The sequence below is a fragment of the Lissotriton vulgaris genome, chromosome 9 (genome assembly GCF_964263255.1).
Source record: "Lissotriton vulgaris chromosome 9, aLisVul1.2, whole genome shotgun sequence".
Lineage (NCBI taxonomy): Eukaryota > Metazoa > Chordata > Amphibia > Caudata > Salamandridae > Lissotriton > Lissotriton vulgaris.
The window spans coordinates 284,903,969-284,927,470 of record NC_141697.1 but is presented as its reverse complement, the minus strand read 5'-3'; the positions used below and the strand labels follow the sequence as shown (position 1 = coordinate 284,927,470).

Here is a 23,502-nt window from a genome sequence, read left to right as displayed (position 1 = left end):
GGTTATGGAACTCACTTCCATCCCAAATTTGTGCATTGGATGAGTTGTTTGATTTCAGGAGGGCTATTAAAACCCATCTGTTTCGTTCTGCACTTTAGTATTCCGCTTCTCTGCTACCTGACTCCCTGATGTCTCCTGTGTTATGTGTTTTGCCTGTCCAAAGCGCTGGGACGCTCCTTTGCTGGGGCAGCTGTGCGCTATAAAAGTGCTGATAACATAACATGATAACAAATGACATAACACAAATGTAGCATATCAATGCCCCATCCCAAATGGATCAAAACCAAAAAACATAAAACCATCCACAACATGCCAAGTTGTACCACATCAATCTCTCCTTTAATCAATCATACTACACTCATACCCATGCATCCATCATGCAATCCACATAAACCAGTAAAATATAGTAATAGAGGACAGAAACCATGCGTCTCGCTAGTGGTGGTGTCAGAGACAGAAAAATTGTAAAAAACACACAGTGTTCAACAGTAATGAAGAAAGGTTTTTGGCAAACTTCATAGATTAAACATCAATATCTGCTATGTTAATGACAATACATTCATCTGTGCATTATTGTTAAATTGTATAAAGTGTTCTTCATATGTTTATATTCAAAGGTGGAGAAGTGTTTTTATTATAAGAGTTTGGAGATATATCAAATTATTTTTCTTCGATCAATGCACCACTACGTAGTTCCTGTTTTAAGATGTTCCCACGCGCATTTCGGTGTAGGGCTTCAGACGAAGCCAGCACCTTTTTCAGGGTACCTAACAGATGGACTTGGGAATACAGCGAGGATGGAGGGGGGTACGGAGGGTTGTCCAAGCAATGTAAATAAGGACTCCATTCTACAAAGAAAATAGGAAAAACGTCAGACTACGGCAATTTAGTAATATAGAACCAGGGATATAAAAGCACTACATTGTTAAACAGATGTAATTGGATTGTAATTGCAAATAATTACAAACTTTACACAGTCTTGCAAATGTCCAAGAGGACTAAGCACATATTGTCTGCCACATGGTACACTTATCAAAGTTGAAAGTAAAGAAACAAAAAAAAGAAACAACATACTTTATTTTTCAATTGCATAATAACAAAGATTTGTAAACCTATAGCCTCTAACACTGTGTCCTTTGGAGTGCAGCGGACACCTTTCTGTAATGCATCAATGTGCAGTCCAGTTCCATGGTAGGCAGGCATTCCATCCATAAAATACAGTGTCTCGGGATTCATGGTGGTGGCCACCATTCCATAAGCCATACTGTGGATGTATATTCACTGCAGACCAATCAGAGGACATTGCTGAATTTGCAGTTCATGTACTTGAGCTGGACACAGGATATAGGGGATTATATAGGGGGCATGTCTTTGTTCGACGAGAGAGCAGGTGGCCATGGTCTTAACATCTGTTTTGTTAAAGACTTTTTTCTTGCAGGTCACAGACTCACCTGATTCCAAGTGTACCAAGTTGACCCCCCTCCCCCCCCCCCTTTTCAGGAGCCCTTCTTTGCCCCAGTCAGGAGTTTGTTGATCTAAAGCAGGCAGAGAAGCCTCATTATTTGGCCTATGCAGGGACAAGTGAGAGAATGGAGTATTGCAGCGACATGCAGGGAGACGCAAGGGAAAGGCTAACAGCAGTTCCAAAGACAACTCAGATCGTCGGGTACAAATACACACGGACACATTAACATTCGTGTGCTTACTGACTCACTCACTCTCACAAAAACACATATATAAGCCCCCCATTCACAACCCTCCCTTCCAATTTTCACACACCACACCATCACCCAAGCGTAGCCTCGGTAGTCTGTCAGACAGACTGACTGTTACGCCTCCTCTGGCCTCTGCCTACCACACTGATCTGCCCAGCTGATGGGGTTGACAGAGTCCATTAGCAGCTGCTGAGCTACGTTGGGCCTTGTGAAGCCCGGCTAATTACCCCGCATCAGGGGTTAGTCATACTGCACTAATATGCATTGTCATGCATATTTAGTTCCTCAGAGCATTATTTGAGGAGCTGTAGTGTGTCTTAGTTTGTGTACACCCAGCGTGTGTTTGCTTAATATTTGTGCAGAGCGCAAGGAAGTGTGAGACAGGCCCAGAGACGAGGAGACTGTGGTTGCAATGGAGACCTGCTCTGGGCCTGGCTTGTTACAATTCGTATTTCTTGCCTGGTAACATGTTCATAGGATCTCGAGAGAGACACGCAGCCGGCCCTGTGAGCAGCACGCGGCACTTGAGAGCAAGCGTTGATGGTGCTGCACCCGGTACTGATGCTCAGCCAAGAACCTAGGCCGCAAGTCCTGGCAAGTTTAAGGCACTCTGTGCTCTGCTCAGAACTCTAGGTCAGGCAGCCTGGTGGGTGCATCCAGACTGCAACTGGAACTGTTAGCCAGCAGCAGAGTGGCCCAGGTCGATTTTCAATGCTTAAACTAGGAAATCCATGTCAATGATAAAATCCTGTTTACATTTCACATTTTATTTTACCTTGCATTCCCTCAGAGTACATGCTTTTATTTAATGTTCTGTAGTTAATTACCATGCAACATGTGACTCTTGTTTACTGCATAAACTGTGAATTGAGTCGCCTCTATGTGTCTGGTTAGGTCAGTTTATGGTTTGCTGTACATGACAGATCACAATTGAGAGCTATGGATGAAGGCAGTAAAACATTTCTAAAAATTATATGGGAGGTACCCTTCTTTTGGAAAAGGGATGGGTATATAAGGCCACGAAAAAACACATTTCCCTTTTCCTTCTTATTCTGAGAGTTAGAGATCCATGTCTTTCACACCCTCTAGTTTTTCCGTACAGGGTGATTTCGTATAGGATGCAGTCTTAAACAGGCTACCAAATATTACAAAAACATTTTCATATAGTGCTTCTCAGTTGAACAAAACCCCAAAACAAGGAATGTACTAGTTACCTATTTTATTTACCAGTAAGTGTTTTTATCATCATTATTTAATACAATTCATTAAAAACAATTCTTCATAACATTTATCAAAAAAATATACAATACATAATATGCTTAAAAAAATTACATCCTATACGAAATCACCCTGTACAGAAAAACTAGAGGGTGTGAAAGACATCGATCTCTACCTCTCAGAATAAGAAGGAAAAGGTACATTTGTTTTTTGTGAGTAAAACATTTCTCCCAGTGATTGATTGTGTCCCATAAAAGTGTTCAGATCACACCTTCATCCAATGAACCATACGGTAATCCATGTCAGCGATGCAGACCCTGTTTAGGTTTCACATTTTCCTTCATCTTGTGTTCCCTGGCCCATGTGCTTTTTCTAGATGTTCTGTTTCTGTAGTTTTTCTCATGCAACACATGCCTATTGTATAGTGCATAATGTGCACGGTGTTGCCTCTAGTTGTCTAGGTTGGTTCAGGTTATGGATGGATGTCCATGATGAGGCATGATTGGGAGCTCTGGAGTTGAGGCTGACGTCAGTGAGAGTTTCTCACAGTGCCTGTCAGTGGGCCATCAAACATAGACACATTGAATATACTTTAAACGAGTTCATTTTGGTCCAAATCATACAAAAGGAAATGTATTTAACAGAGACGTAGAGGGTTCTGGAAGTCTCCGAATTTTGTTGGCTTAAGGGAGAATGGGAGGGTAAATTACTACATTAATAAGGAACATCACCCTGAATTGTTTAAGGAAGCGATCAACCGCCTGGGGCTAATTTCCCATCTGTAATGCTACAATGTGCCTTTGTTATCTGGCCTGCATTCCCATTCTTCAAAAACGTCAGGAAAGTCCCCGCATTTCATAAAAACTGTTCAATCTGCTGTGTGCCAAATATTGTAGAATTGTTCAGTGCAAGAAATGCTCCTTGCTCTGATCCTAGAACTATATTTAGGTAACTGCAAGATTCCTTTAGGAGCTTCAAGGTGCACATGCGGGTAATTGTGGGTTTCTTTGACTTTTGAACGACAGGCAGTAATTAAAAACAATAAAAGGGGTGCCTAGTTTGCAGCAGTTAAGATAGATTGAGGGGGGTGCCATAATCCTGGCCCTCCAAAATATTTGTCCCAGGAACGGTTGTCTGCGTGTGTGTGTTTGTGTGTACATGAGTGGGGTTTGGTGTTTGTGTGTGTGTGTGTGTGTGTTGGTGTTGGCTGGGACAGACCATAGCTGGCATGGAGCTATACTCCTGTGGGTGAGTGATGTGGAGGCTGTTTTTTTGCCTCCCTGCTGCCTGTGTCACTCAATTCAATTCAATTCAATATTCAGACATAAACAAATCCATAAAAGAGCAACAATAAAATGATAATAATTTCGGTAAAAATTGAAAATACACATTATTTGTCTGAAAACATACTTATTTACCAATTCAAGATCTGATTAGAGGATATAGGTTGACAGCTCTCTCCAGCCCCTACCCCTTCCAGGGGTGTAGGCCTCTTATTTTTTTCCTGTAAATCCAAGAGTCTGAAGAGTTGTAAGTAATAGCTCCAAGCCCTTGGAATAACTACAGAAAAAAATTAAAGACTACCCATCTCAGCCAAGCAGACAGTTGTAGTTTGTAGTGTGCTTAGAGCACTCAGGGGCCGCGCCCACAGAAGGTAACCCTGCAAACAGACCTCATCTCAGCTCTCAAACAACGTGTCCGGTAGTGCTCTGTAGCACGGCTGACATCAGATGTACAGTGCATGGACAGGGCCAATCCACTGGATGTGTGTCATCAGCACCTTCTAGGAAGATTGATTGGCCGCTACATGGGCCAGAATAGAGGCTGGTGGTCCATGGAGCGGGCTTAGTGAGACAGCCTGGCAAAGTTACCACGAGTCGGGGCAAGCCCATGCAAGAGTAAGTGAAAGTTAATCAAAAGGAAATCAAAATATCTATTAAATGTTGTGTGTGTGAGATGATGGCCAACCAAACAGTGGCGATTATTGTATAATCGCGGGCATTCAAGCATCGGCTGCTGATGAAGGAATGTAGGTCTGACCTATCCTTCTGTGGCAGTGGTACCTGAAGAACTGAAATTTGGACACCCAAAATCAAAAGGTGGTGTTTCAGGACAAAAGCAAATTGTTCTTGAAAATGATAAGCTTTTGTTTTGGGAAATGACATTTATTGTTCCACAATGAAAAGTGTATAGTCGATAGCAAAATGTGATTTTTTTTCGCTAACTTACCAAACATTTATGTTTTAATAGGTGCTTGGAGTGATCATGAAGGAGTTGAAAAGACAGTGATATGTTAACAGTTAGACCCACGAGAATGTCATTTTAAATAGTGTGGCTCTCTGATTGGCCCAAGAAGCGTTTTTTTCCTTTGAGGCATTTCGGTACAGCAATACCTAGAATAGTACAGCAGTATGAAAACAAAATTGACAGCTCTTCACAGAATGCAGTGGCAACCATTACAGGGCTGTGGGGGTCAGTACCCAAAACCTGAACTGTTTTTGTAGAAAGGCCATAAGAGGTGATGTGGGCACACCCTGGCACCATGGCCATGTTGGGGTAATCAACAATGTCACTTGGGATGTCATCAACGATGTCATTTCACATGTCATCAGGGATGTAATATGTGAGGTCATAAGCAGTGCATATCAGTGGTACAAGTTATGTTTAGCTCACAGAACTATTGCTGGTGAATTTAGCTTGGGTTTTTTTGCTTTCTTTTCAGTTAGTTTTTAATTAGTTTCAACATCTAACTATAAGTTTACTTTAACCTTTATTTTTTCACTGAATTTCTATTTGTTTTATTGAAACTAAGTTCTTATTACCATACACAAATTTAACATCACTATAACCTTTTTTCCTGAGGATTTTTTTTAGTGAAAGAGAAGATCATATTACCATACTTTACTATAACATCTCTATAAATGTAGTTTTTTTCTGTGATCTAAATATACATGGATAAATTTTTTTATAACAATTTATATATATTTATGCTGCAGCTGTGAAGGTAAATGTGGCCCAATAACAAGTTAATTAAAGGAATTGCACTAACAAACACTTATATACATACTTATTACTAAAGTTCAAAGGTCATACATGAGTTTATTACACCACTACAAAAAAAGTACATAAAACAAACACTTTACTGCTTCACAGATTGCGTGTAACTGTTATTTTACACATGGAAACAAATAAATGTCACATATCTCTTGAGTGCGACTGTTTTTACCTTGTTACACAAATGTAATCCCTTGCATCCTGCTTTAGGGTAAATACATTTTTTTAAACAAAAACACGTAGACAATGCTTTGACATAACCCATGTATGCAGATGTGAAGATAATATTATTCTATTTATTCCAATTGTCGAGGGAGGGGAGGGCCCTCTTGACTCGCTTGTGGCTTCCCCTCTCGTGAGTCTTAGCCCCCTCCTCACACTCAACAATGGTAATAAACTGCATATTACACTCTGCTTATCTGCATATATGACAGTTTAACATATATTTATTCAGAAACATACATATGTATACAAAAATATTTCTACACACTGGCCATTTAATATGCATTTTGAAAAAACCAATACTTAATAGCCGCCATTTCGCTATGCACATGGCCTGCTTTCAATGATCTTCTATGCATAGAGCTGTGGCAGTGACAAGGCAATGGGGTACAGAATAATCCCCACGTCCCACCAATCATCTCTTGCATAAAATACTTCATTATTTTTTTTATAATTTTACTAATGTATCCTTGGCGTGCAGCAGTGCTTTACAGAGGTTAATTAAAAATACACCTATTATATGTTATCTACTGCACAGGCCATTGCTAGGGGCAGAGGAGAAATGAGGGAAGATTGAACTACGTGGGAAATTACACAGCACATCATGGACTTGAGCAATAGACAGATGGCCACTCTTGCAGAGTACACCCTGATGCAACCGAACCAGGAACAGTAATTAAATCACTTAATATAGACTTGGCAGTTGAAGCTGCACGTGCAGGAACAGTTACTGAGTGCCAAATCAGGTGAACTGGGGACAGGAGTACTGGAATTTAAAGACAGACAGCAATGATGGCTTAAAACAGACCTATAAAACACGTTAAAAGAGACATATAAAACACATTAAAAGAGACATATAAAACATAAGCACATGTGGGAAAGTATAAATGCCCCCACAGCTGATGATGGGGTCTGGTGTATAATGTCCACAGCCTTGGTTTTGAGCTGAACGGATATTGATAAAGCCAATCGGTCTGTCTTTCAAATAGAGTAAATCTTTAGGTAATTAAACTGTTTTGTAAGAATGTAGGTATGGTAAAATTAAACCCTTGCTTCGTGTGTGATACTTAGTGAAGGGGTGTAATGTACTTTCTGGTGGGTGTGATGTGTGCTAGAGAAGGGGGGAATGCAGCAGCAGTGAGTGTTATATTTTGCAAGGGGCATTAGTGCATTTTCTGTGAGCATGGTGATTGCTTTGCGAAGCCTGGTAGTGCGCTTATGGAGAGTAAACTCCTGGGGCCTCATTTATGAGGATTTGGGGCAGGGCAGTGTCACAAGCAATCTTGCTGTTCTGCCATGCGTCAAAAGAATAGGGCAGGAATACACCGTATCTATGGGATGCAAAGCATTTCTGTCCTATTTCCCTGTGCTGGCGCACAATGGGCTGCCATGCGCCAACGCAGGCACCCTTGTGCCATGGTGTAAGGGTGTTTGTGTTGTGGCGGGGATAGTTTTGTGCAGGAAGTATTACCTTCCTGCACAAAAACAATCAGGAGAGGTGTTTTTCTCTTTCTATGTGTGCTGCAGAATACAGCACACAGGAAAGAAGAAACAACAAGGAGAAATAAGGATAATTCTGCTCGTCGCGCCTCCCTAACACCACCCCTAGGGTGGCATTAGAGTCTGACACACTCCCAGGTTTACGATTCCTCGTAAATCTGTAAATGCTTCAGATTCCATGGGTGTTGCGTTGGAACACCTACAGCAACACCTATGGAACGCCCCTTTCAAGCAGGGTTCTGAGTGAAAGGGACACATATTTACAAGCCATAAAAAGTCACGCAAAGTGGCTTTGCGTGGCCTTGTAAATATGCTACATCACATTGCACCACAGGAGCATCCACAAAGTGACGCTCTAGCGGCGCAAAAGTGCCAGTAGGGGCCTTGTAAATGAGGCCCTTTGTGTGGTGCAGCGGCTATCCGTGAAAAAGGCTACTGCACATTCTAAGCAGTAACCTTCGGTGAAGAATAAATGTTCATTTGTTATGAGGGTGATCCCTGATTGGTGAAGAGGGATTGTGCACTTGCTGCATGCATGATATTTGTTTGGTGAAGAGCAGTAGTTAACATGGTACAAGTGTGATATTTGTTAGATAAAGTGCAGTACTGCACCTGCTTCAAGTGTGATCTTTGTTAGGTGAAGATTTGTGCACTTTCTGTGTCTGAAGTACGTGGTGAAGGGCGCTAGGGCAGCTACGTGCCACACGTGTGATTGAATGGTGAAGAATAGAAGTTTGGCTGCTGTGAGAGTGATACTTGTTGGATAGTTAGCAGTGGTAGTACATTAGCTATGAGTGCGAAGTGTGTAGAAAAAAGGTGCATGGGCATAGTGGAGCCACTGTGAACCACCTGCACTGCCAGTAGAGTCTGCTGCTTAGAATTTAGTGAGTGAAGCACACAGGAGCAGCTCATGTGTGCGCTGAGTAGCGGGTGAGGGGGGAGGGTTGGGGGCAACTAACATCTACAACAAAATATAAATATATATTGGTATATATATTGTTTTTTAAATAACTTACCTGCCCATCCTGCCACATCGCCGTTTTTCTCCTTCTCCTCACCAGCACAGACTCCCAGAATCCCCCTGCCGCCAATCCTGACTCTGCTCTCATTCATGACATCAGCGCTAGGATTGGCCCGATCACCTGTGATTTGCTCTCCCAGGGGGACAGTAAGCTTGTGACTGCTCTCTCCTACCCCACCGTTCAGTGTGGGTTTGGAGAGAGCTTCAGTGTGCATGACGCTTTGGCCAGCCTGAGAAGGCCGGCCAAACCATCATGTGCACTGATCACAGTGCCTATAACTCTGCCTCCATGACTGCCCCTCCCTCCTACGATACCCCTACTCTTAAGACTCCCAGGAGAGAAAAATAAAACAATAATAAACCTGGTTTATTGTCATTTTAATTTAAAAATGTTGCCGCTGTTGGTGGCGGGCAACACTCCTCTGCCATAGTGGAGGAGCCACCGCTCGAAGCACAGACCGTCTTATCGCGCACAAGATCGGGCGGCCATGTCTGCGAGAATCTGCACCATGTGACTGAAAAGGTTTCCCTGTGATCTCCTCACCCCCCGCTGCCTCCAGACTGCCGATAACAGGAATAGAAGCACTCAGTACAGACTGGATGCCCTGTCTGAAGAAAGCTATATGTGGGTGAGAGAGGAGGCATGCTGATGGAGGGCTTCATCAGGAGAATAAACATCAAAATGTTCAGTAGGGTTCAGTGCAGAAAGTGCAGTTGCTCTATTTCTTTCCTTGGCAGCATGTTCCAACTATTTACAGTAGTTTTGCAGTCAACTTAAAACTTCTGTAATATTAAAACTTTTTTTTTTGATAAACACATTTTTATTGATTTGTAAAAGGGTGCACCAGCCAGTCAGTACCACACGATAATCATATAGGAACATACACAAATTTGCGCTACCCAGTATCCAGACCCTAATAAGACAAAATAGAGTGAAATTGGATAATTCCTTTAAAACTAGACCTCCCCCCAACCATTTCCCCTAGACTCTGCGATATTTCTTGGGGCACCTACGTGCCACATACATGACTATCTCCTGTGAGGCGCACCAGCCCACCCCAGTCCGCCATCGCCCCACATACGGGGGATCAGGGCATTTCCAGGAGGCCGTAATGTCTCTTTTGGCTACCACCATAGCTGTAGTAAAAAATAATTTCTCATTACGAGACCCATCCAACTCATCTGTGATGCCCAGGAACGTGTGCTTTGGGTCATGGGGGACCTCCCACTCTAAGATTTCAGTGAGTTCTTCCTCGATGTGCCTCCAGAACCGCGCCAGGTGGGGGCAGGTCCCTACCATATGAAGGAAGTCAGCTGGGTCGTGGCCACACCTGGTACAGGCTGAGGTCGGACTGAATCCAGTCCGATGAAGGCGCACCGGGGTGATGTATGCGATGTGTAAGTAGTAGAGTTGCACCAAGCGCAATCTAGCGGAAGCGGTGACCGTTCTGGGGGCCATAAGGGCATCACGCCAGTCCTCTTCTTCCAAGGGGCCCACCCTGTCCTCCCATTGTGCACACAGTCTGTCTAGAGAAGTAGGGGTATTGTTGATCAGTGTACGACAAATGTGGGAAAAGCCACCATTCCCTAGGTCCCCAAACATAATCTGAGCTTCAAGCGGGCTGTGATCAGGAAGCTGTGTACCTGTTGTAAGGTGTGTGTGTAGGGCGTGCCGCAGTTGTAGATACCTATAGAATTGTGATTGGTGCAGGGAGTATCTGGTCTGAAGATCATCGAAGGAGCGCATGTGGTCCCCCACCCATCCATCTCCCTATGCGAAATACCTATAAGGTCCCACGGCCCAAAGCCCTGTAGCTCATCAACCTCTATGAGCCAAGTCCCGCGCCACAGGGGTCAGAGTGTGTGTTCATTTAGAGTGCCGGAGTGCCGCTCACCAGGCCATTAACACAGAGCGCCTCACCTCTGGTAGACAGGAAGGAATCGGGGTCCTGTACAGTATGGATTAAATCTTGGTAAGACCCAGCTCCCCCAGCTCGAGCCTGTAAGCCGAGTCGGACTGCCCTCCGTTGAACCAATCATGTATGGAGAGAAGTCGCGTGGCTAGGTAATATAAATAAAGGTGAGTCATTCCTAGACCCCCGTTGAAAGAGGGGATCCTACAGGTACTGAGCGCCAATCGGGACCTACCTCTCCCCCACAGCAACTTGTTGGCCATGCTGTCTAGCTCGTGGAACCATATTTACAACAAGGGGTGGTGAGGGACAGAGTCTCTGAATTAAGCAGAAAGCTCTCACCTAGTCAAGAGATCAGGGCTAGATCCAACACCGTTTTTTAGCTCACTGCACCATCCCAGTTTCAGAACCTGGCTGTATGCAAATTAGTCTGTTCCTGTCCCAGTGCATGATGGGAACAGGGCAAACCAAACTACAAAAGCCAATTCTTACACTGGGAAGGAAACAAGCTCCCGGGGACCGGTTTCTGGCATTACAGCCGTCTTCGGCCCGGTTTGCTTGAATCCTGATGGTGCAATGAGCAAGGGTCTCACATCTGAGAATACCCTTCCACGCTTAGGGTGGACAAAAATATTTACAACAAGGGGTGGTGAGGGACAGAGTCTCTGAATTAAGCAGAAAGCTCTCACCCAGTCAAGAGATCAGGGCTAGATCCAACACCGTTTTTTAGCTCACTGCACCATCCCAGTTTCAGAACCTGGCTGTATGCAAATTAGTCTGTTCCTGTCCCAGTGCATGATGGGAACAGGGCAAACCAAACTACAAAAGCCAATTCTTACACTGGGAAGGAAACAAGCTCCCGGGGACCGGTTTCTGGCATTACAGCCGTCTTCGGCCCGGTTTGCTTGAATCCTGATGGTGCAATGAGCAAGGGTCTCACATCTGAGAATACCCTTCCACGCTTAGGGTGGACAAAAATATTTACAACAAGGGGTGGTGAGGGACAGAGTCTCTGAATTAGGCAGAAAGCTCTCACCCAGTCAAGAGATCAGGGCTAGATCCAACACCGTTTTTTAGCTCACTGCACCATCCCAGTTTCAGAACCTGGCTGTATGCAAATTAGTCTGTTCCTGTCCCAGTGCATGATGGGAACAGGGCAAACCAAACTACAAAAGCCAATTCTTACACTGGGAAGGAAACAAGCTCCCGGGGACCGGTTTCTGGCATTACAGCCGTCTTCGGCCCGGTTTGCTTGAATCCTGATGGTGCAATGAGCAAGGGTCTCACATCTGAGAATACCCTTCCACGCTTAGGGTGGACAAAAATATTTACAACAAGGGGTGGTGAGGGACAGAGTCTCTGAATTAAGCAGAAAGCTCTCACCCAGTCAAGAGATCAGGGCTAGATCCAACACCGTTTTTTAGCTCACTGCACCATCCCAGTTTCAGAACCTGGCTGTATGCAAATTAGTCTGTTCCTGTCCCAGTGCATGATGGGAACAGGGCAAACCAAACTACAAAAGCCAATTCTTACACTGGGAAGGAAACAAGCTCCCGGGGACCGGTTTCTGGCATTACAGCCGTCTTCGGCCCGGTTTGCTTGAATCCTGATGGTGCAATGAGCAAGGGTCTCACATCTGAGAATACCCTTCCACGCTTAGGGTGGACAAAAATATTTACAACAAGGGGTGGTGAGGGACAGAGTCTCTGAATTAAGCAGAAAGCTCTCACCCAGTCAAGAGATCAGGGCTAGATCCAACACCGTTTTTTAGCTCACTGCACCATCCCAGTTTCAGAACCTGGCTGTATGCAAATTAGTCTGTTCCTGTCCCAGTGCATGATGGGAACAGGGCAAACCAAACTACAAAAGCCAATTCTTACACTGGGAAGGAAACAAGCTCCCGGGGACCGGTTTCTGGCATTACAGCCGTCTTCGGCCCGGTTTGCTTGAATCCTGATGGTGCAATGAGCAAGGGTCTCACATCTGAGAATACCCTTCCACGCTTAGGGTGGACAAACATATTTACAACAAGGGGTGGTGAGGGACAGAGTCTCTGAATTAAGCAGAAAGCTCTCACCCAGTCAAGAGATCAGGGCTAGATCCAACACCGTTTTTTAGCTCACTGCACCATCCCAGTTTCAGAACCTGGCTGTATGCAAATTAGTCTGTTCCTGTCCCAGTGCATGATGGGAACAGGGCAAACCAAACTACAAAAGCCAATTCTTACACTGGTAGCTTGTCTCCTTTCTGGTAAAGAATTGGCTTGGTAGTTTAGTCTGCCCTGTTCCCATGATGCACTGGGCCAGGGACAGACTGATTTGCATATAGGCAGGTTCTGAGCTGGGATGGGGCAGTGAGATAAATAACGGTGATGGATCAAGCCCTGATCTTTGGACTGGGTAAGAGTGGTCTGCTCAATTCAGACACTCTGTTCATCACCACCCCCTTTTGTAAATCGATTTTGGCCACTATAGGTGTGGCAGGGTATACTCAGACATGAGTCCCTTTCTCACTGCTCCATCAGGATTCAAGCAAGCCGGGCCGAAGAGGCTGAAATGCCAGAAACCGGTCCCCGGTAGCTTGTCTCCTTTCTGGTAAAGAATTGGCTTGGTAGTTTAGTCTGCCCTGTTCCCATGATGCACTGGGCCAGGGACAGACTGATTTGCATATAGCCAGGTTCTGAGCTGGGATGGGGCAGTGAGATAAATAACGGTGATGGATCAAGCCCTGATCTTTGGACTGGGTAAGAGTGGTCTGCTCAATTCAGACACTCTGTTCATCACCACCCCCTTTTGTAAATCGATTTTGGCCACTATAGGTGTGGCAGGGTATACTCAGACATGAGTCCCTTTCTCACTGCTCCATCAGGATTCAAGCAAGCCGGGCCGAAGAGGCTGAAATGCCAGAAACCGGTCCCCGGTAGCTTGTCTCCTTTCTGGTAAAGAATTGGCTTGGTAGTTTAGTCTGCCCTGTTCCCATGATGCACTGGGCCAGGGACAGACTGATTTGCATATAGCCAGGTTCTGAGCTGGGATGGGGCAGTGAGATAAATAACGGTGATGGATCAAGCCCTGATCTTTGGACTGGGTAAGAGTGGTCTGCTCAATTCAGACACTCTGTTCATCACCACCCCCTTTTGTAAATCGATTTTGGCCACTATAGGTGTGGCAGGGTATACTCAGACATGAGTCCCTTTCTCACTGCTCCATCAGGATTCAAGCAAGCCGGGCCGAAGAGGCTGAAATGCCAGAAACCGGTCCCCGGTAGCTTGTCTCCTTTCTGGTAAAGAATTGGCTTGGTAGTTTAGTCTGCCCTGTTCCCATGATGCACTGGGCCAGGGACAGACTGATTTGCATATAGCCAGGTTCTGAGCTGGGATGGGGCAGTGAGATAAATAACGGTGATGGATCAAGCCCTGATCTTTGGACTGGGTAAGAGTGGTCTGCTCAATTCAGACACTCTGTTCATCACCACCCCCTTTTGTAAATCGATAGCTCGTGGAACCAGGCCCTGGGAAAACACGCGGGGGTGTTCTGAAGCATGTAAAGGAAGCGGGGAAGCACAATCATTTTAAGGGGCAGTGATTGCCACTTCTGGAGGTCCACCTTGGCCCATTTCGCCAGGGGAGTGACATTGAGGACCCAGCTAAGCTCAGGTAATAAGGTCAACCAGATCCCTAGGTATTTGAAAGATTGACAGCGAAGAGGTATATCCGATTGCCAATCGAAGCATTCACGGAAGAGGTAGAGGAGAACCAGAACCGATTTTTCAGGATTCAACCAAAGGCCAGAGGCTCGTTCGAAGGTTTGCAAAATACGGAGACAGTGTGGGCCGGACCGGGCGGGGTTGGCTAAGTAGATGAGGACATCGTCCGTTTAAAAGGCGATGTTGTCTGGCTCGGTGTTGGGCCACTCCCATCCTGCACTTGTTCACATGACCGTATCAGGGACGCCAAGGGCTCCATCACCAGAGCAAAAAGCAGGGGGGGAAGGGGACAACCCTGCCTCGTCGCCCTGCGAATCAAGAAGGACTCTGACAGAACCCTGTTTACCAGGACACAAGCCTGTGAGAGGGCATACAGAACCTTTACCATGGCCAGGAAGCGGGGACCGAATCCCATCTTGCCAAGAACATCCTGAAGAAACCCCCAGTCACCGAATCAAAGGCCTTCTCGAAGTCTACCAGGAGATTCGCTAAGTTCGGGGTGAGGAGATGGCAGTGGGCCAAGGCGGAATGCAGTCTGCGAAGACAATGCCGGGTGCCGAGTGAGGGCATGAACCCGTAATGTTAAAACTTTTAAACACTTATCGGAGCTCAAGCATGGAGTACCTATCTCTTTATTTCCCGCAATTGCAGTTTCCCAGAGGCAGCTCAGCCTTTCAAAAGGACTTCAGTTTGCTTCCTTCATGCAGCTTAGTGGGTTATCTGTTTTGTATTTTTCTTTTTTCTACTGTCACCTGTATAACATTATTGTCTGTAAACTGTTGTGCATGTTCTCTTAAGAGAGAGAGGAGGAGAAGAAGAAGTAGTGCTGCATTATCCTGTGCTATGCCAGGGGACTCAAGCTTCATCCTACAGTCGAGGCCCGAGGAGGCCCAAACCGGTCAAGGCTTGCTTGAGTTCCTTCTCATAGTGGAGCCTGCCTGGCAGTTCATGGTAAGCTGTTCCAACTGGAGCAGGACCAAGGCTGATTTGCATATGGCTGGTTACGGTCTCAATTGCAGGGGTGGCAAGTAAAGATGGACAGGGATGTGACCTTGAGTAATTAGCAGGTGTTGGGATTAATACAGGCATTTTCCACTCATCACTTTTTTGTTTTCCACATAGTTACTGATGGTATCAGGAATTGTTATATGGGCACTGCCCTTGGAAAGCATCCAGACAGCCCATTTTCAGACCCACAGATCTTATAAATGACCAGCAAGGGAAGCCCAGCCTTTTCACTTTTCAAGGCAGAGCACACTTACCTGTCTACAGCCCTTGATCTATGTTCTGGTGCTCAATGTCTCAGGGTACAGCTCCAGCCCACAAACTGAAAATAACTTTTTTATATGATAACTTATCTTGAGAGCGCTAAATCCCACACTTCTATCTTTTCTAGACAATGTGAAAACATATGTGGCCTAACGGCTAGAGCAATCGACCTCGAAGATGGGTAACCCGGTTTGAGCCTCGGCAGGGACGCTCAACATCTTGTGATTCTGGGCAAATCACTTAATCTCCCTGTTCCTAACAAAAATGAATGTGTCCATATGCAACACAACTGGTGCTCATGCAAAGCACTCTGAACCTATATATGTTAAAACTTGTTATTTACAATGCATAGAACCCCCATTTATCATCCTCGGAAGAAACGAAGGCTGAGTCTGCCTAGCTGAGATTGGATTTTAGCCTGGAGAAGGAACTTCAGTGAATATTAGTGTGATGTTTTTCCAACTGGTTCCTAAGCAATGGAATTAAGTTGTGGAAAAATGATAATGAACCAACTTTCAGGAAGATGGTAAAGGCTTGGTTGTTTGTCAATTGAGGCGCACCCTATGCGATTTAAGTACTCGGATTCAGTGATGGATTAGTGCTGGTTGGTCATTTAGTGCTGAGAGGCCCATTGGGTGTCCATGCGCTTTTCAAATCGAATGGAATCGCTTAAGTGCTCTGTTGTATCACGAGGAATACCAGACTAGTTTGCATAAGTTATATTGTTGCTGGGATCAGGAATTTCAGATCCTTGCCAATTCATCTATGAAATAACCATATAAAAGTCTGTCCCAGCAAGACACTCGGTACAGGGGGTGGGTCAACATTTGGTCAGACTGCAGTGAAAACGCATTACCCTGAAACGATTATAATTCATTGCATGAAGCATCTAATCTTCAAAAAATGCTGTTTACATGATCCTAATGCATAGAGAGTGAGGGCATCTCTTGAACAGCTGGAGAAGGATGTCAGGGGAGCCTCGTACACACTGGTGTTATGCAAAGAATGAGCAGGTGCACAGCGAAAAGGACCAGCTGGAAATACTTGAAACAGGTCCAAACTCAGACCAGTGCAGGGAGAAATGGACTTAAAGACAGGGCTGCGTCTAGTTCATAGACACCAGGTGTCTGCTGATGTCCTGCTGGCTGTTGCTGTATGCCTGCTGAATGTGAAATCATCCACACATGCGCTGACACTTGCCCTCCTCCTATTGCATTAACCTTCTGTACACCCGCCGCAGGTAGTGCTGCGGCTGTCATGATACATGTGATTTCCATGCATTAAATGTTATCCTCGTGCTGGCCCCACTGCAGATGCCACACTGAATGAAGTACTCATATAGATCGCACTGCAGGTGTGACACTAAATGCACTCGTCGTACAGGTTGCACTGCAGCCGTCGCACTGAATGTATTACTCATACAGATTGCACTGCAGCCATCACACTAAATGCACTCCTCGTGCAGGTTGCACTGCAGCCATCACACTAAATGCACTCCTCGTGCAGGTTGCACTGCAGCTGTCAATCTCGGGGGCCATTAATCAAAATGGGGTAACCCAAAAAGGTCTGGGACCTGGGTATCAAACAGTATTACAAAACAATGGTCCATTGTTTTGTAATACTGTCAATCTTGGGGGCGACTGGTGACATTTGAAAGTGGTGAGGCGTAAAACTATTGTCGCACTGCACTGTGGCGAGTGAGCAAGCTAAAACAACCTACGAGATTAGTAAAGCAATATGGCTGAATTATTTATCATTTAAGAAACTTTACTGAGTTTCTATCTTTCTCTCGTGAAAATGCCCTTTGCTGTTATTGCTGTTGAGTTGCAGTCCAGCAATGTCACTGACTGAAGAGCCTGAGAAAACGTACATTTCCTTCTCCCCTCATCCGTGTGCCTTCATTTTAGGTGTTAAGCCTTTGGAACCGCTAGCAATGTGGAGGCTAGCTGATATTTTATTTAATGTGCTTTATGATGTTAGAAATGTGCAAACTGTGCAGTGCAGCCTCACTGATCCCCCAAAAGTCCCATCTGACCCTTTCCCGCATATCAAAGGGCCCTAAGGAGGTGGGAGCAGAAAATGGCGGATTTAGTAAGCACCCCCGCAGAGGATGTATCCACCAATAGCTCTGGGAGTAGTAATGAAATCACTGCGAAAAAGCTTAAAGTTGGAAAGATGGAGCAGTCTCGTTATATGCAGCAGTATGACAAGAAAAAAAGTTGCAAAGGTAAACCTGCAAAATACAACCATCTGTTCAGGTGTGAAGCCTCCTGAGTGGACCGGCAGTGGTACACCCACCAGAAGGTCCATGGCGACCTCAGAGGGGAAAAAACCTTTACAACGCAATTTTTACATCGCACTACCATTACAACAAAACTTTCACAACGCAACATCCATTACATCGCATGCCATTACAACGCAACCATTACAACGCATGACACTACAACGCATACCACTACAACGCATGTCATTACAAGGCAGTCATTACAACGCATACCATTACAACACATACCGTTACAACGCATAGTACCCTTACACTATCCAACACTTACCCTACTGTTGCACCCCCTGGAGTTAGAATAGTAATTTTTACCCCTACACTATCCAACACTTACCCTACTGTTGCACCCCCCTGGAGTTAGAATAGTAATTTTTACCCCTACACTATCCAATACTTACCATACATGCAATGTAATGTTATGCATTGTAATGGTATGGGTTGTAAAGGTAGTATGAGTTGTAATGGAATACGTTGTAAAGGTAGTTTTAAAAAATTTGTTGTAGTGGCATGCGTTGTAATGCAATGCGTTGTAATGGATGTTGCATTGTAAAAAATGCGTTGTAAAAGTATGCGTTGTAAAGTCATACATTCGCCTCAGAGGTTCAAGTCCCCGAGTGGACTTCCACCTGGCACCCTGGATAGCAACATCTTTGGGAAAGGTGATCTGCAGTCCACTTTGCTGGAAGGCCATAAAATCGCTCGCCCTGATCTTGATCTTTCTGTTATTAATGATAAAACATTTCAGAGAAAGACTCCAAATGCCCTCTTCAAAGCTGATGCTAAACCTCCCAAAAAGGAGCAGCCTCCAGTCCCTGCAGTTCCTGAGGATGTTCTGGCAATGAATAAGGCACAGACACAGCTGCAAACCTTACTCCGCCTAGAGATTCAGAAAGATATGCGTGACTTGAGGAAAAGGCTGAGAAGAATCTATTGCTAGCATGCGAAGAGAGAGAGAGAAGCTACAGAAGAAAGTGCATGAGCAGAAGCGTCGGCTTTCACTGTTGAAGAAGGAGCAGGCGCTAGCAGAGGTGCTAGCAGTGAAGCTTGCAAGCCAGACTGCAGCACTCATGCCATCCAGGAGCAGTTTAAAAGTGTGTATGAAACATTTGCCACAGCCCTGGATTCCACGAGACATGAGCTGCCACTCAAAAATATTCACGTTGAAGGAAGCAGAAAGGACTACTTGGAAAAATTGCAAAACCATTTGTCAGTTACTGAATCCTTTCTGGCTGAGTTTATGCCGCTCTGGTCCGAAGAAAATTCCAAGATATTAACTCAAACGAAAGAACTTGAGGAGACGGCCCTGCACATTGACACAGATCTTCCAAGCACTCTGACGGAGATTATTCACTTGGCCTTTAAAGTAAGCAAAGAGAGTACTTTACAGAACCAGCACAAAATCGAGGATACTGAAGGCGTGGGTGCTGTGAAACCCTGGTATTTTGTTGACCAATCTCTTTGTAATTCGAATGACTAACTGAAGCGCCTCTGCCATACCCCAAGCTTTCATATTTTGATACTAAATTCATTGGACTTGTTTTATGTACACAGGAGAATATTGTGTTTTTTGTTTTTTAATCCTGCACATTTATCCATGTTCTGTCGTATTAAGATCAACAGGAATGGTGGAAAGTGGCAATCAAATGTCTGCAGTCCCCCAACTCAGCAAACATAGGATTGATTTTTCTGAAATATCTTTGAGAAAAATTCTCAGTGCACTCTGCAGACCACTCTTGAATACTGTGTTGTTGAATGAATCACCTTAGTATGTGCAAACCTATGCACACCTTTGTTTTGTGGATCTGCCACGCTCCAACTAGGGGAATTCAATGCACTTGGTATTATTTTATTTGGAATTTTCTAATTAAACAACTATTTTTTGCTCACCTGTTGGAGTAGTTAAGTATCTGTAATAAACTGGCTGGGGAACATTGCAGAAAAAATAAAATTCAAAGGACCCAAAGGTAAAGCGCTTGCCCTCTGCTGACGCCATTATCTCAACACCCGACACCGGCATCTTCTCTACCTGTGTGGGCCCAGTACATATGTCACTTAAAATGGCGCCAGCTTGCCGGAATACTGCCATGCCTGATGATAATGCACCGTTAATGAATCCCACACATTAACGGCGCTATCTAATTTCTTCAAATGAAACCATCAGGTGTGAAAGTTTTACTTCAATTCACACTGGAACAGACCACTCACTCTATGCGCCATCGATGAAGAAAAGCACTGTGTGGCGGCCTTATATGTAGTAGCATTGACTCCTTTGATTACTGGCCTTGCAAAACAATGCGATAGAAACGGTAGTGCAGGATGTGAGAAGCTAAAGTGACCTCTGTCAGTAGAAAGGATAAAGTCACGCCTGGCTAGTTTCATACCAGCATGGTCGGTCTTTTACGAGCACAACAGAACCTCCCGTACAAAAGTGCCACGTACCACTCGAACTTCTCAATCTTTCTTCTAATTGAGGTCAATGGTCAGATGTAACATTTAAGAACTACGGAGCAGTAATGTAGTTTGTCCAGCATTTCCTATTATAACTTACCTCCGGTGAATGGGACTGTCTCAAGAGAAGCATTTCCCAGGTACCAATCAGATTGTCCACAGTCAGTAGATTCCACTTTCCGGGCCTTTGTTGTAGGAAATGAGATGAGGCCCCCTCCGAAGCGACAGGTTCGGGCTCAGGCTGCTTCTTAACATTTTCAAAATCGGAACCATGCAGTTTTTTAACACGTGATACAGGCACAGCCAAATTATTCCGACGAGAGGCACCCCTCCTACACCCCCCCCCCCCCCCTCCCGGGATAATCAATCCACAACCTCTTTGTCTCCTGTGGCCGCAGCCTGGCCCACCCCCTCCCATTGAAAGGAATACCATTTTGTTAACTCCTTCCCGGGCCACCTTAATGTCCGCCCGAAGGCTTCCTTGTAGATGGCAATGTAACTCACCACTCCCTCTCAAATGATGTCACTGCTGCAGCTTGTGCCTGCAGGTCGAGCAATACCTCGCCCTTGGCACATGCGCAGCAGGGGTATACAACCTTTACAACGACACTTTTACAACGACCTACCATTACAACGCAACTTTTACCACGCAAACTATTACAACGCATTGCTCTGGGGGGCGCTCTAGGATAGGGAATAGGTTAATTTACTATCCAATAACCTTCCCTACTATCCACGGGGACTGGAGTTGGAATAGTAAATTAAACTATTCACTATCCAGCGCCTAAAAGCATTATGCGTTGTAATGGTATGCGTGGTAAAAACCGCGTTGTAAAGGTAGGCGTTGTAAAAGTATGCGTTGTAACGTCATACATCCGCAGCAGGACATGTTCACAAAGAATTTAACATGTTTATTGCCAATCAGCAAGTCCAGTCGTTATTTTTTCAAGCTACTGGACGTTTTTGCTCATCTTGCTTCTTTCTCAGGGTGGTAGGGAGGGCAACGCCCTCTACGCCCATTAACACAAGCCACCCCTGGTGATGTATGTAGAGCGACTTGCATGATGAATGCATTTAGTGTGGTGGATGTAGTGCGACCTACATAAAGAGTACATTTAATATTGCAGAAGTAGTGCTAACTGCATTAGGAGTGCATTTAGTGTGACAGCTGCAGTGCGAGCTGTTTGAGCAATGCTCTCAGTGCGACGGCTGCAGTGCGACCTGCATGCTGAGTACATTTAGTGTGAAGGCTGCAGTGTGACCTGCATGCTGAGTACATTTAGTGTGAAGGCTGCAGTGTGACCTGCATGCTGAGTACATTTAGTGTGAAGGCTGCAGTGTGACCTGCATGCAGAGTACATTTAGTGTGAAGGCTGTAGTGCGACCTGCATGCAGAGTACATTTAGTTTGTAGGCTGCAGTGCAACCTGCATGAGGAGTACATTTAGAGTGAAGGCTGCAGTGCAATCTGTAGACATTCTGTTTGACAGCTGCAGTGTGACCTGCATGAGGAGTGCCTTTAGTGTGACATCTGTATGTGTAAAACATTGAGTGTGACTGCTGCAGTGCGACCTACATGAGGAGTGCATTTAGTGTGAGAGCAGCAGTGGGATCTGTATGAGTAATGCATTCAGATTGACCAGGGGCAGCTGGTGTTAATGGGCGTAGAGGGCGTTGCCCTCCCTACCACCCTGAGAAAGAAGCAAGATGAGCAAAAACGTCCAGTAGCTTGAAAAAATGACGACTGGATTTGCTGATTGGCAATAAACATGTTAAATTCTTTGTGAACATGTCCTGCTGCGCATGTGCCAAGGGCGAGGTATTGCTCGACCTGCAGGCACAAGCTGCAGCAGTGACATCATTTGAGAGGGAGTGGTGAGTTACATTGCCATCTACAAGGAAGCCTTCGGGCGGACATTAAGGTGGCCCGGGAAGGAGTTAACAAAATTGTATTCATTTCAATGGGAGGGGGTGGGCCAGGCTGCGGCCACAGGAGACAAAGAGGTTGTGGATTGATTATCCCGGGAGGGGGGGGGGGGGTGTAGGAGGGGTGCCTCTCGTCGGAATAATTTGGCTGTGCCTGTATCACGTGTTAAAAAAACTGCATGGTTTCGATTTTGAAAATGTTAAGAAGCAGCCTGAGCCCGAACCTGTCGCTTCGGAGGGGGCCTCATCTCATTTCCTACAACAAAGGCCCGGAAAGTGGAATCTACTGACTGTGGACAATCTGATTGGTACCTGGGAAATGCTTCTCTTGAGACAGTCCCATTCACCGGAGGTAAGTTATAATAGGAAATGCTGGACAAACTACATTACTGCTCCGTAGTTCTTAAATGTTACATCTGACCATTGACCTCAATTAGAAGAAAGATTGAGAAGTTCGAGTGGTACGTGGCACTTTTGTACGGGAGGTTCTGTTGTGCTCGTAAAAGACCGACCATGCTGGTATGAAACTAGCCAGGCGTGACTTTATCATTTCTACTAACAGAGGTCACTTTAGCTTCTCACATCCTGCACTACCGTTTCTATCGCATTGTTTTGCAAGGCCAGTAATCAAAGGAGTCAATGCTACTACATGTAAGGCCGCCACACAGGGCTTTTCTTCATCGATGGCGCATAGAGTGAGTGGTCTGTTCCAGTGTGAATTGAAGTAAAACTTTCACACCTGATGGTTTCATTTGAAGAAATTAACGCCGTTAATGTGTGGGATTCATTAACGGTGCATTATCATCAGGCATGGCAGTATTCCGGCACCGACATATGTACTGGGCCCACACAGGTAGAGAAGATGCCGGTGTCGGGTGTTGAGATAATGGCGTCAGCAGAGGGCAAGCGCTTTACCTTTGCGTCCTTTGATTTTTTTTTTCTGCAATGTTCCCCAGCCAGTTTATTACAGATACTTAACTACTGCAACAGGTGAGCAAAAAATTGTTGTTTAAATAGAAAATTCCAAATAAAATAATACCAAGTGCATTGAATTCCCCTAGTTGGAGCGTGGCAGATCCACAAAACAAAGGTGTGCATAGGTTTGCACATACTAAGGTGATTCATTCAACAACACAGTATTCAAGAGTGGTCTGCAGAGAGCACTGAGAATTTTTCTCAAAGATATTTCAGAAAAATCAATCCTATGTTTGCTGAGTTGGGGGACTGCAGA

At 45.1% G+C, this 23,502-nt stretch overlaps 1 pseudogene; it reads left to right on the top strand.

The window, feature by feature from the left end:
• Positions 1–17,696: 17,696 nt before the first annotated feature.
• LOC147690017 (HAUS augmin-like complex subunit 8) lies at positions 17,697–19,375 on the top strand (annotated as a pseudogene).
• The last annotated feature ends 4,127 nt before the right edge of the window (positions 19,376–23,502 follow it).